The sequence below is a fragment of the Hemiscyllium ocellatum genome, assembly GCF_020745735.1.
Source record: "Hemiscyllium ocellatum isolate sHemOce1 chromosome 40 unlocalized genomic scaffold, sHemOce1.pat.X.cur. SUPER_40_unloc_8, whole genome shotgun sequence".
NCBI classification, from domain to species: domain Eukaryota; kingdom Metazoa; phylum Chordata; class Chondrichthyes; order Orectolobiformes; family Hemiscylliidae; genus Hemiscyllium; species Hemiscyllium ocellatum.
The window spans coordinates 20208-36573 of record NW_026867536.1 but is presented as its reverse complement, the minus strand read 5'-3'; the positions used below and the strand labels follow the sequence as shown (position 1 = coordinate 36573).

The following is a 16366-nucleotide window of genomic DNA, read 5'->3' as shown; positions in this document are numbered from 1 at the left end:
CCAATGGACAAAAACCCCTTCCCATTCGCTCCAAATGCACAAAGTCCCAATGGACACAAACCCCTTCCCATTCACTCCCACTGCACACACTCCCAATGGACCCAAACTGTTTCCCATTAATTCCTTCTGCACACAATCCCAATGGACCCAAATCCCTACCCATTCACTCCCACTGCACACAATCCCAATGGACCCAAACCCCTTCCCATTCACTCCCATTGCACACACTCCCAATGGACCCAAACTGTTTCCCATTAATTCCTTCTGCACACAATCCCAATGGACCCAAACCCCTTCCCATTCACTCCCACTGCACACAACCAAATAGATCCAAACCCCTGCCCATTCACTCCCACTGCATACAATCCCAATGGACCCAAACCCCTTTCCATTCACTCCCAATCTACACAATCTCAATGGACACAAACCCCTTCCGATTCACTCCCATCACACACAATCCCAATGGTCCCAATCCCCTTCCCAATTAACTACCACTGCACACAATCCCAATGTATCCAAACCCCTGCCCATTCAATCCCACTGCACACAATCCCAATAGATCCAAAGCCCTTCCCATTCAATCCCACTGCACACAATCCCAATGGACCCAAACCCCTTCCCATTCACTCCATCTGCACACAATCCCAATGGACCCAAACCCTTCCCATTCACTCCCACTGCACACAAACTCGATAGACCCAAACGCCTTCCCATTCACTCCAACTGCACACAATCCCAATGGACCCAAACCCCTTCACGTTCACTCCCACAGCACACGATCCCAATGGAACCAATTCTTTTCCCATTCACTCCCACTGCACACAATCCCAATGGACCCAAGCCACTTCCCATTCACTCCCACTTCACACAATCCCAATGGACACAAACCCCTTCCCATTTACTCCTACTCCACACAATCCCAATGGACCCAAACCCCTTCCCATTCACTCCCAACGCACACAGTCCCAATGGACCCAAAGCCCTTCCCATTCACTCCCACTGCACACAATCCCAATGGACCAAACCCCTTCCCATTCATTCCCACTGCACACACTCCCAATGGACCCTAACTGTTTCCCATTAATTCCGTCTGCACGAAATCCCAATGGACCCAATCCCTTTCCCATTGACTCCCACTGCGCACAGTCCCAATGGACACATCCCCTTCCCATTCACTCCCAACGCACACAATCCCAATGGATCCAAACCCCTTCCCATTCGCTCCAAATGCACACAGTCCCAATGGACACAAACCCCTTCCCATTCACTCTCACTGCATACAATCCCAACGGACCCACACACCTTTCCATTCACTCCCAATCTACACAATTCCAATGGACACAAACACCTTCCCATTCACTCTCACTGCATACAATCCCAATGGTCCAAAACCCATTCCCAATTAACTCCAAATGCACACAATCCCAATGGACCCAATCCCTTTCCCATTCACTCCCACTGCACACAATCCCAATGGACTCAAACCCTTTCCCATTCACTCCCACAGCACACAATCCCAATGGACCGACACACCTTTCCATTCGCTCCCAATCTACACAATCCCAATGGACACAAACCCCTTCCCATTCACTCCAGCAGCACACAATCCCAATGGTCCCAAACCTCTTCCCAATTAACTCCCACTGCACACTTTCCCAATAGACCCAAACCCCTTCCCATTCACTCCCACTGCACACAATCCCAATGGACCCAAACCCCTTCCCATTCACTCCCACTACACAAAATCCCAATGACCCAATCCCTTTCCCATTGACTCCCACTGCACACAGTCCCAATGGACACAAACCCCTTCCCATTCACTCCCACTGCACACATTCCCAATGGACCAAATCCCCTTCCCATTCACTCCCACTACACAAAATCCCAATGACCCAATCCCTTTCCCATTGACTCCCACTGCACACAGTCCCAATGGACACAAACCCCTTCCCATTCACTCCCACTGCACACAATCCCAATGGACCAAATCCCCTTCCCATTCACTCCCACTACACAAAATCCCAATGACCCAATCCCTTTCCCATTGACTCCCACTGCACACAATCTCAATGGACACAAACCCCTTCCCATTCGCTCCCAATGCACACAATCCCAATGGACACAAACCCCTTCCCATTTACTCCTACTGCATACAATCCCAATGGACCCAAACCCCTTCCCATTCACTCCCACTACACAAAATAACCATGGACCCAATCCCTTTCCCATTGACTCCCACTGCACACAGTCCCAATCGACACAAAACCCTTCCCATTCTATCCCAACACTCACAATCCCAATGGATCCAAACCCCTTCCCATTCACTCCAACTGCACACAATCCCAATGGATCCAAACCCCTTCCCATTCACTCCCACTGCATACAATCCCAACGGACCCACACATCTTTCCATTCACTCCCAATCTACAGAATCCCAATGGATCCAAACCCCTTCCCATTCAATCCCACTGCACACAATCCCAATAGATCTAAAGCCCTTCCCATTCAATCCCACTGCAGACAATCCCAATGGACCTAAACCCCTTCACGTTCACTCCCACAGCACACGATCCCAATGGACCCAAGCCACTTCCCATTCACTCCCACTGCACACAATCCCAATGGACACAAACCCCTTCCCATTCACTCCCAATGCACACACTCCCAATGGACCCAAACCCCTTCCCATTCACTCCCACTGCGCACACTCCCAATGGACCCAAACCCCTTCCCATTCACTCCCACTGCACACATCCAAAGAGATCCAAAGCCCTTCCCATTCACTCCCACTGCACACAATCCCAATGGACCAAACCCCTTCCCATTCATTCCCACTGCACACACTCCCAATGGACCCTAACTGTTTCCCATTAATTCCCTCTGCACACAATCCCAATGGACCCAAACTCCTTCCCATTCACTCCCACTGCACACAATCCCAATGGACCAAATCCCCTTCCCATTCACTCCCACTACACAAAATCCCAATGACCCAATCCCTTTCCCATTGACTCCCACTGCACACACTCCCAATGGACACAAACCCCTTCCCATTCACTCCAACTGCACACAATCCCAATGGATCCAAACCCCTGCCCATTCACTCCCACTGCATACAATCCCAATGGACCCCACACCTTTCCATTCACTCCCAATCTACACAATCTCAATGGACACAAACCCCTTCCGATTCACTCCCATTACACACAATCCCAATGGTCCCAAACCCCTTCCCAATTAACTACCACTGCACACAATCCCAATGGACCCAAACCCCTTCCCATTCGCTCCCAATGCACACAATCCCAATGGACACAAACCCCTTCCCATTTACTCCTACTGCACACAATCCCAATGGACCCAAACCCCTTCCCATTGACTCCCACTGCATACAATCCCAATGGACCCAAACCCCTTCCGAATCACTCCCACGATACAAAATAACCATGGACCCAATCCCTTTCCCATTGACTCCCACTGCACACAGTCCCAATCGACACAAACCCCTTCCCATTCTCTCCCAACACTCACAATCCCAATGGATCCAAACCCCTTCCCATTCACTCCAACTGCACACAATCCCAATGGATCCAAACCCCTTCCCATTCACTCCCACTGCATACAATCCCAACGGACCCACACATCTTTCCATTCACTCCCAATCTACAGAATCCCAATGGATCCAAACCCCTTCCCATTCAATCCCACTGCACACAATCCCAATAGATCCAAAGCCCTTCCCATTCAATCCCACTGCACACAATCCCAATGGACCCAAACCCCTTCCCATTCACTCCCATTGCACACAATCCCAATGGACCCAATCCCCTTCCCATTCACTCCCACAGCACACAATCCCAATGGACACAAACCCCTTCCCATTTACTCCTACTCCACACAATCCCAATGGAACCAAACCCCTTCCCATTCACTCGCACTGCACACAATCCCAATGGAACTACACCCCTTCCCATTCACTCCCACAGCACACAATCCCAATGGACACAAACCCCTTCCCATTTACTCCTACTCCACACAATCCCAATGGACCCAAACCCCTTCCCATTCACTCCCACTGCACACAATCCCAATGGACCAAACCCCTTCCCATTCACTCCCACAGCACACAATCCCAATGGACACAAACCCCTTCCCATTTACTCCTACTCCACACAATCCCAATGGACCCAAACCCCTTCCCATTCACTCGCACTGCACACAATCCCAATGGAACTACACCCCTTCCCATTCACTCCCACTGCACACAACCAAATAGATCCAAAGCCCTTCCCATTCACTCCCACTGCACACACTCCCAATGGACCCAAACTGTTTCCCATTAATTCCTTCTGCACACAATCCCAATGGACCCAAATCCCTTCCCATTCACTCCCACTGCACACAATCCCAATGGACCCAAACCCCTTCCCATTCACTCCCACTGCACACAGTCCCAATGGACCCAAACCCCTTCCCATTCACTCCCACTACACAAAATCCCAATGACCCAATCCCTTTCCCATTGACTCCCATTGCACACAGTCCCAATGGACCCAAACCCCTTCACGTTCACTCCCACTGCACACAATCCCAATGGAACCATATCTTTACCCATTCACTCCCACTGCACACAATCCCAATGGACCCAAACCCCTTCCCATTTACTCCTACTCCACACAATCCCAATGGACCCAAACCCCTTCCGATTCACTCCCATTACACACAATCCCAATGGTCCCAAACCCCTTCCCATTCACTCCCACTGCACACAACCAAATAGATCCAAAGCCCTTCCCATTCACTCCCACTGCACACAATCCCAATGGACCAAACCCCTTCCCATTCATTCCCACTGCACACACTCCCAATGGACCCTAACTGTTTCCCATTAATTCCGTCTGCACGCAATCCCAATGGACCCAAACTCCTTCCCATTCAATCCCACTGCACACAATCCCAATAGATCCAAAGCCCTTCCCATTCAATCCCACTGCACACAATCCCAATGGACCCAAACCCCTTCCCATTCACTCCCACTGCACACAATCCCAATGGACCCAAACCCCTTCCCATTCACTCCCACTGCACACAATCCCAATGGACCCAATCCCCTTCCAATTGACTCCCACTGCACACAGTCCCAATGAACCCAATTCTTTTCCCATTCACTCCCAGTGCACACGATTCCAAGGGACACAAACGCCTTCCCATTTACTCCTACTCCACACAATCCCAATGGACCCAAACCCCTTCACATTGACTCCCACTGCACACAGTCCCAATGGACCCAAGCCACTTCCCATTCACTCCCACTGCACACAATCCCAAGGGACACAAACCCCTTCCCATTTACTCCTACTCCACACAATCCCAATGGACCCAAACCCCTTCCCATTGACTCCCACTGTACACAATCCCAATGGACCCAAACCCCTTCCCATTCACTCCCACTACACGAAACCCCAAAGGACCCAATCGCTTTCCCATTGACTCCCACTGCGCACAGTCCCAATGGACACAACCCCTTCCCATTCACTCCCAACGCACACAATCCCAATGGACAAAAACCCCTTCCCATTCGCTCCAAATGCACAAAGTCCCAATGGACACAAACCCCTTCCCATTCACTCCCACTGCACACAATCCCAATGGACCCAAACTGTTTCCCATTAATTCCTTCTGCACACAATCCCAATGGACCCAAATCCCTACCCATTCACTCCCACTGCACACAATCCCAATGGACCCAAACCCCTTCCCATTCACTCCCACTGCACACAGTCCCAATGGACCCAAACCCCTTCCCATTCACTCCCACTACACAAAATCCCAATGACCCAATCCCTTTCCCATTGACTCCCATTGCACACAGTCCCAATGGACCCAAACCCCTTCACGTTCACTCCCACTGCACACAATCCCAATGGAACCATATCTTTTCCCATTCACTCCCACTGCACACAATCCCAATGGACCCAAACCCCTTCCCATTTACTCCTACTCCACACAATCCCAATGGACCCAAACCCCTTCCGATTCACTCCCATTACACACAATCCCAATGGTCCCAAACCCCTTCCCATTCACTCCCACTGCACACAACCAAATAGATCCAAAGCCCTTCCCATTCACTCCCACTGCACACAATCCCAATGGACCAAACCCCTTCCCATTCATTCCCACTGCACACACTCCCAATGGACCCTAACTGTTTCCCATTAATTCCGTCTGCACGCAATCCCAATGGACCCAAACTCCTTCCCATTCAATCCCACTGCACACAATCCCAATAGATCCAAAGCCCTTCCCATTCAATCCCACTGCACACAATCCCAATGGACCCAAACCCCTTCCCATTCACTCCCACTGCACACAATCCCAATGGACCCAATCCCCTTCCAATTGACTCCCACTGCACACAGTCCCAATGAACCCAATTCTTTTCCCATTCACTCCCAGTGCACACGATCCCAAGGGACACAAACCCCTTCCCATTTACTCCTACTCCACACAATCCCAATGGACCCAAACCCCTTCCCATTCACTCCCACTGCACACAGTCCCAATGGACCCAAGCCACTTCCCATTCACTCCCACTGCACACAATCCCAAGGGACACTAACCCCTTCCCATTTACTCCTACTCCACACAATCCCAATGGACCCAAACCCCTTCCCATTGACTCCCACTGTACACAATCCCAATGGACCGAAACCCCTTCCCATTGACTCCCACTGTACACAATCCCAATGGACCCAAACCCCTTCCCATTCACTCCCACTACACGAAACCCCAATGGACCCAATCGCTTTCCCATTGACTCCCACTGCGCACAGTCCCAATGGACACAACCCCTTCCCATTCACTCCCAACGCACACAATCCCAATGGACAATAACTCCTTCCCATTCGCTCCAAATGCACAAAGTCCCAATGGACACAAACCCCTTCCCATTCACTCCCACTGCATACAATCCCAATGGTCCAAAACCCATTCCCAATTAACTCCAAATACACACAATCCCAATGGACTCAAACCCTTTCCCATTCACTCCCACTGCACACAATCCCAATGGACCCAAACCCCTTCCCATTCACTCCCTCTGCATACAATGCCAATGGACCGACACACCTTTCCATTCGCTCCCAATCTACACAATCCCAATGGACCCAAACCCCTTCCCATTCACTCCAGCAGCACACACTCCCAATGGACCCAAACTGTTTCCCATTAATTCCTTCTGCACACAATCCCAATGGACCCAAACCCCTTCCCATTCATTCCCACTACACACAATCCCAATAGATCCAAAGCCCTTCCCATTCAATCCCACTGCACAGAATCCCAATGGACCCAAGCCTCTTCCCATTCACTCCCACTGCACACAATCCCAATGGACACAAACCCCTTCCCATTTACTCCTACTCCACACAATCCCAATGGACCCAAGCCACTTCCCATTCACTCCCACTGCACACAATCCCAATGGACACAAACCCCTTCCCATTTACTCCTACTCCACACACTCCCAATGGACTCAAACTGTTTCCCATTAATTCCTTCTGCACACAATCCCAATGGACCCAAACCCCTTCCCATTCACTCCCACTGCACACAACCAAATAGATCCAAATCCCTTCCCATTCACTCCACTACACAAAATCCCAATGACCCAATCCCTTTCCCAATGACTCCCATTGCACACAGTGCCAATGGACACAAACCCCTTCCCATTCACTCCCACCGCACACAATCCCAATGGATCCAAACCCCTTCCCAATTAACTACCACTGCACACAATCCCAATGGACCCAAACCCCTTCCCATTTACTCCTACTGCACACAATCCCAATGGACCCAAACCCCTTCCCATTGACTCCCACTGCATACAATCCCAATGGACCCAAACCCCTTCCGATTCACTCCCACTACACAAAATAACCATGGACCCAATCCCTTTCCCATTGACTCCCACTGCACACAGTCCCAATCGACACAAACCCCTTCCCATTCTCTCCCAACACTCACAATCCCAATGTATCCAAACCCCTGCCCATTCACTCCCACTGCATACAATACCAACGGACCCACACATCTTTCCATTCACTCCCAATCTGCAGAATCCCAATGGATCCAAATCCCTTCCCATTCACTCCCACGACACAAAATCCCAATAGATCCAAAGCCCTTCCCATTCAATCCCACTGCACACACTCCCAATGGACCCAAACCCCTTCACGTTCACTCCCACAGCACACGATCCCAATGGAACCAATTCTTTTCCCATTCACTCCCACTGCACACAATCCCAATGGACACAAACCCGTTCCCATTCACTCCCACTGCACACAATCCCAATGGACCCAAACCCCTTCCCAATTAACTCCCACTGAACACAACCAAAGAGATCCAAAGCCCTTCCCATTCACTCCCACTGCACACAACCAAAGAGATCCAAAGCCCTTCCCATTCACTCCCTCTGCACGCAATCCCAATGGACCCAAACCCCTTCCCATTCACTCCCACTCCACACAATCCCAATGGACACAAACCCCTTCCGATTCACTCCCACCACACAAAATAACCATGGACCCAATCCCTTTCCCATTGACTCCCACTGCACACACTCCCAATGGACTCAAACCCCTTCCCATTCACTCCCACTGCACACAATCCCAATGGACCCAATCCCCTTCCCATTCACTCCCACTGCACACAATCCCAATGGAACTACACCCCTTCCCATTCACTCCCAACGCACACACTCCCAATGGACCCAAACCCCTTCCCATTGACTCCCACTGTACACAATCCCAATTGACACAAACCCCTTCCCATTCACTCCCACTACACAAAATCCCAATGGACCCAATCCCTTTCCCATTGACTCCCACTGCGCACAGTCCCAATGGATCCAAACCCCTTCCCATTCACTCCCAACGCACACAATCCCAATGGATCCAAACCCCTTCCCATTCGCTCCAAATGCTCACAATCCCAATGGACACAAACCCCTGCCCATTCACTCCCACTGCATACAATGCCAATGGACCGACACACCTTTCCATTCGCTCCCAATCTACACAATCCCAATGGACACAAACCCCTTCCCATTCACTCCCGCAGCATACAATCCCAATGGTCCCAAACCTCTTCCCAATTAACTCCCACTACACACAATCCCAATGGACCCAAACCCCTTCCCATTCACTCCCAACGCACACAATCCCAATGGACCCAAACCACTTCCCAATCACTCCCACTGCACACACTCCCAATGGACCCAAACTGTTTCCCATTAATTCCTTCTGCACACAATCCCAATGGACCCAAACCCCTTCCCATTCATTCCCACTGTACACAATCCCAATGGACACAAACCCCCTTCCCATTCACTCCCACTACACGAAATCCCAATGGACCCAATCCCTTCCCCATTGACTCCCACTGCACACAGTCCCAATGGACACAACCCCTTCCCATTCACTCCCAACGCACACAATCCCAATGGACCCAAGCCACTTCCCATTCACTCCCACTGCACACAATCCCAATGGACCCAAACTATTTCACATTAATTCCCTCTGCACACAATCCCAATGGACCCAAACCCCTTCCAATTCACTCCCACTGCACACAATCCCAATGGACCCAAAGCCCTTCCCATTCTCTCCCACTGCACACAATCCCAATGGACCCACACCCTTCACGTTCACTCCACTGCATACAATCCCAATGGACCCAAGCCACTTCCCATTCACTCCCACTGCACACAATCCCAATGGACCCAAACCCCTTCCCATTCACTCCCACTGCACACACTCCCAATGGACCCAAACTATTTCCCATTAATTCCCTCTGCACACAATCCCAATGGACCCATACTCCTTCCCATTGACTCCCACTGCACACAATCCCAATGGATCCTAACCCCTTCCCGTTCACTCCCACTGCACACAATCCCAATGGACCCAAACCCCTTCCCATTCATTCCCACTGCACACAATCCCAATGGACCCAAACCCCTTCCCATTCACTCCCACTGCACACACTCCCAATGGACCCACACCCCTTCCCATTCACTCCCACTGCACACAATCCCAATGGACCCAAACCCCTTCACGTTCACTCCCACTGCACACAATCCCAATGGACCCAAACCCGTTCCCATTCACTCCCACTGCACACAATCCCAATGGACCCAAACCCCTTCACGTTCACTCCCACTGCACACAATCCCAATGGATCCAAACCCCTGCCCATTCACTCCCACTGCATACAATCCCAATTTACCCCACACCTTTCCATTCACTCCCAATCTACACAATCCCAATGGACACAAACCCCTTCCGATTCACTCCCACTGCACACAATCCCAATGGACCCAAACCCCTTCCCATTCGCTCCCAATGCACACAATCCCAATGGACACAAACCCCTTCCCATTTACTCCTACTGCACACAATCCCAATGGAACCAAACCCCTTCCCATTGACTCCCACTGCATACAATCCCAATGGACCCAAACCCCTTCCGATTCACTCCCACTGCACACAATCCCAATGGACCCAAACCCCGTCCCATTCACTTCCACTGCATACAATGCCAATGGACCGACACACCTTTCCATTCGCTCCCAATCTACACAATCCCAATGGACACAAACCCCTTCCCATTCACTCCCGCAGCACACAATCCCAATGGTCCCAAACCTCTTCCCAATTAACTCCCACTGCACACAATCCCAATGGACCCAAACCCCGTCCCATTCACTCCCACTGCACACAATCCCAATGGACACAAACCCTTTCCCATTCACTCATAATCTACACAATCCCAATGGACACAATCGCCTTCCCATTCACTCCCACAGCACACAATCCCAATGGACCCAAACCCCTTCCCATTCACTCCCACTACACACGGTCCCAATGAACCCAAACGCCTTCCCATTCACTCCCACAGCACACAATCCCAATGGACCCAAACCCCTTCCCATTCACTCCCACTGCACACAGTCCCAATGAACCCAAACGCCTTCCCATTCACTCCCACCGCACACAATCCCAATGGACCCAAACCCCTTCCCATTCTCTCCCACTGCACACAATCCCAATGGACCCAAACCCCTTCCCATTCACTCCCACTGCACACAATCCCAATGGACCCAATCCCCTTCCAATTGACTCCCACTGCACACAGTCCCAATGAACCCAAACGCCTTCCCATTCTCTCCCACTGCACACAATCCCAATGGACCCAAACCCCTTCCCATTCACTCATAATCTACACAATCCCAATGGACACAATCGCCTTCCAATTGACTCCCACTGCACACAATCCCAATGCACCCAAACCCCTTCCCATTCACTCCAATTGCACACAATCCCAATGGACCCAATCCCCTTCCAATTCACTCCCACTGCACACAATCCCAATGGACCCAAACCCCTTCCCATTCACTCCCACTGCACACAATCCCAATGGACCCAATCCCCTTCCAATTCACTCCCACTGCACACAATCCCAATGCACCCAAACCCCTTCCCATTCACTCCAATTGCACACAATCCCAATGGACCCACACCCCTTCACGTTCACACCCACTGCACACGATCCCAATGGACCCAATTCTTTTCCCATTCACTCCCACTGCACACAATCCCAATGGACCCCACACCTTTCCATTCACTCCCAATCTACACAATCCCAATGGACACAAACCCCTTCCGATTCACTCCCACTGCACACAATCCCAATGGTCCTAATCCCCTTCCCAATTAACTACCACTGCACAAAATCCCAATGGACCCAAACCCCTTCCCATTCACTCCCAATGCACACAATCCCAATGGACCCAAACTATTTCACATTAATTCCCTCTGCACACAATCCCAATGGACCCAAGCCACTTCCCATTTACTCCTACTGCACACAATCCCAATGGACCCAATCCCCTTCCAATTGACTCCCACTGCACACAATCCCAATGGACCCAAACCCCTTCCCATTCATTCCCAATGCACACAATCCCATTGGACCCAAACCCCTTCCCATTCACTCCGATTGCACACAATCCCAATGAACCCAAACGCCTTCCCATTCACTCCCACTGCACACAATCCCAATGGACCCAAACTATTTCCCATTAATTCCCTCTGCCCACAATCCCAATGGACCCAAACCCCTTCCCATTCACTCCAACTGCACACAATCCCAATGGACCCAAGCCACTTCCCATTCTCTCCCACTGCACACAATCCCAATGGACCCAACCCCTTCCCATTCACTCTCACCGCACAGTCCCAATGGACCCAAATTGTTACCCATTAATTCCCTCGGCACACAATCCCAATGGACGCAAGCCCCTTCCCATTCACTCCCACTGCACACAGTCCCAATGGTCCCAAATCCCTTCCCATTCACTCCCACTGCACACATGCCCAATGGACCCAAACCCCTTCCTGTTCACTCCCACCGCACACAATCCCAATGGTCCCAAATCCCTTCCCATTCACTCCCACTGCACACAATCCCAATGGACCTAAACCCCTTCCCGTTCACTCCCACCGCACACAATCCCAATGGACACAAACCCCTTCCCATTCACTCCCACTGCATACAATCCCAACGGACCCACACATCTTTCCATTCACTCGCAATCTACACAATCCCAATGGACCCAAACCCCTTCCCATTCACTCCCACTGCACAGACTCCCAATGGACCCAAACTATTTCCCATTAATTCCCTCTGCACACAATCCCAATGGACCCAAACCCCTTCCCATTCACTCCCACTGCACACAATCCCAATGGACCCAAACACCTTCCCATTCATTCCCACCGCACACAATCCCATTGGACCCAAACCCCTTCCCATTCACTCCCACTGCACACAATCCCAATGGACCCAAACCCCTTCCCATTCTCTCCCACTGCACACAATCCCAATGGTCCCAAACCCCTTCCCATTCACTCCCACTGCACACAATCCCAATGGTCCCAAACCCCTTCCCATTCACTCCCACTGCACACAATCCCAATGGTCCCAAACCCCTTCCCATTCACTCCCACTGCAAACAATCCCAATGGACCCAAACCCCTTCCCATTCTCTCCCACTGCACACAATCCCAATGGACCCAATCCCCTTCCAATTGACTCCCACTGCACACAGTCCCAATGAACCCAAACGCCTTCCCATTCACTCCCACTGCACAGAATCCCAATGGACCCAAACCCCTTCACGTTCACTCCCACTGCACAGAATCCCAATGGACCCAAACCCCTTCCCATTCACTCCCACTGCACACACTCCCAATGGACCCAAACCCCTTCCCATTCTCTCCCACTGCACACAATCCCAATGGACCCAATCCCCTTCCAATTGACTCCCACTGCACAGAATCCCAATGGACCCAAACCCCTTCACGTTCACTCCCACTGCACACAATCCCAATGGACCCAAACTATTTCCCATTAATTCCCTCTGCACACAATCCCAATGGACCCAAACCCCTTCCCATTCACTCCAACTGCACACAATCCCAATGGACCCAAACTATTTCCCATTAATTCCCTCTGCACACAATCCCAATGGACCCAAACCCCTTCCCATTCACTCCCACTGCACACAATCCCAATGGACCCAAACCCCTTCCCATTCACTCCCAATGCACACACTCCCAATGGACCCAAACTATTTCCCATTAATTCCCTCTGCACACAATCCCAATGGACCCAAGCCACTTCCCATTTACTCCTACTGCACACAATCCCAATGGACCCAATCCCCTTCCAATTGACTCCCACTGCACACAATCCCAATGGACCCAAACCCCTTCCCATTCATTCCCAATGCACACAATCCCATTGGACCCAAACCCCTTCCCATTCACTCCGATTGCACACAATCCCAATGAACCCAAACGCCTTCCCATTCACTCCCACTGCACACAATCCCAATGGACCCAAACTATTTCCCATTAATTCCCTCTGCCCACAATCCCAATGGACCCAAACCCCTTCCCATTCACTCCAACTGCACACAATCCCAATGGACCCAAGCCACTTCCCATTCTCTCCCACTGCACACAATCCCAATGGACCCAACCCCTTCCCATTCACTCTCACCGCACAGTCCCAATGGACCCAAATTGTTACCCATTAATTCCCTCGGCACACAATCCCAATGGACGCAAGCCCCTTCCCATTCACTCCCACTGCACACAGTCCCAATGGTCCCAAATCCCTTCCCATTCACTCCCACTGCACACATGCCCAATGGACCCAAACCCCTTCCTGTTCACTCCCACCGCACACAATCCCAATGGTCCCAAACCCCTTCCCATTCACTCCCACTGCACACAATCCCAATGGACCTAAACCCCTTCCCGTTCACTCCCACCGCACACAATCCCAATGGACACAAACCCCTTCCCATTCACTCCCACTGCATACAATCCCAACGGACCCACACATCTTTCCATTCACTCGCAATCTACACAATCCCAATGGACCCAAACCCCTTCCCATTCACACCCACTGCACAGACTCCCAATGGACCCAAACTATTTCCCATTAATTCCCTCTGCACACAAACCCAATGGACCCAAACCCCTTCCCATTCACTCCCACTGCACACAATCCCAATGGACCCAAACACCTTCCCATTCATTCCCACCGCACACAATCCCATTGGACCCAAACCCCTTCCCATTCACTCCCACTGCACACAATCCCAATGGACCCAAACCCCTTCCCATTCTCTCCCACTGCACACAATCCCAATGGTCCCAAACCCCTTCCCATTCACTCCCACTGCACACAATCCCAATGGTCCCAAACCCCTTCCCATTCACTCCCACTGCACACAATCCCAATGGTCCCAAACCCCTTCCCATTCACTCCCACTGCAAACAATCCCAATGGACCCAAACCCCTTCCCATTCTCTCCCTCTGCACACAATCCCAATGGACCCAATCCCCTTCCAATTGACTCCCACTGCACACAGTCCCAATGAACCCAAACGCCTTCCCATTCACTCCCACTGCACAGAATCCCAATGGACCCAAACCCCTTCACGTTCACTCCCACTGCACAGAATCCCAATGGACCCAAACCCCTTCCCATTCACTCCCACTGCACACACTCCCAATGGACCCAAACCCCTTCCCATTCTCTCCCACTGCACACAATCCCAATGGACCCAATCCCCTTCCAATTGACTCCCACTGCACAGAATCCCAATGGACCCAAACCCCTTCACGTTCACTCCCACTGCACACAATCCCAATGGACCCAAACTATTTCCCATTAATTCCCTCTGCACACAATCCCAATGGACCCAAACCCCTTCCCATTCACTCCAACTGCACACAATCCCAATGGACCCAAACTATTTCCCATTAATTCCCTCTGCACACAATCCCAATGGACCCAAACCCCTTTCCATTCACTCCCAATCTACACAATCCCAATGGACCCAAGCCACTTCCCATTCACTCCCACTGCACACAATCCCAATGGATCCAAACCCCTTCCCATTCACTCCAACTGCACACAATCCCAATGGATCCAAACCCCTGCCCATTCACTCCCACTGCATACAATCCCAATGGACCCCACACCTTTCCATTCGCTCCCAATGCACACAATCCCAATGGACACAAACCCCTTCCCATTTACTCCTACTGCACACAATCCCAATGGAACCAAACCCCTTCCCATTGACTCCCACTGCATACAATCCCAATGGACCCAAACCCCTTCCGATTCACTCCCACTACACAAAATAACCATGGACCCAATCCCTTTCCATTGACTCCCACTGCACACACTCCCAATCGACACAAACCCCTTCCCATTCTCTCCCAACACACACAATCCCAACGTACCCAAACTATTTCCCATTAATTCCCTCTGCACACAATCCCAATGGACCCAAACCCCTTCCCATTCACTCCCACTGCACACAATCCCAATGGACCCCAACCCCTTCCCATTCACTCCCACTGCACACAATTCCAATGGACCCAAACCCTTCCCATTCAATCCCACTGCACACAATCCCAATGGACCCAAACCCCTTCCCATTCTCTCCCACTGCACACAATCCCAATGGTCCCAAATCCCTTCCCATTCACTCCCACTGCACACAATCCCAATGGTCCCAAATCCCTTCCCATTCACTCCCACTGCACACAATCCCAATGGACCCAAACCCCTTCCCATTCACTCCCACTGCACACAATCCCAATGGACCCCAACCCCTTCCCATTCACTCCCACTGCACACAATTCCAATGGACCCAAACCCTTCCCATTCAATCCCACTGCACACAATCCCAATGGACCCAAACCCCTT

At 51.3% G+C, this 16366-nt stretch overlaps 1 protein-coding gene across 1 annotated transcript in view; it reads right to left on the bottom strand.

The window, feature by feature from the left end:
• The window catches only part of LOC132808851 (rho GTPase-activating protein 30-like), a gene marked incomplete at its 5' end in the record, with an annotated part of 61905 nt that overhangs the window by 25381 nt on the left and 20158 nt on the right, over positions 1-16366 (bottom strand). The gene's annotated exons all lie outside the window — the stretch shown is intronic.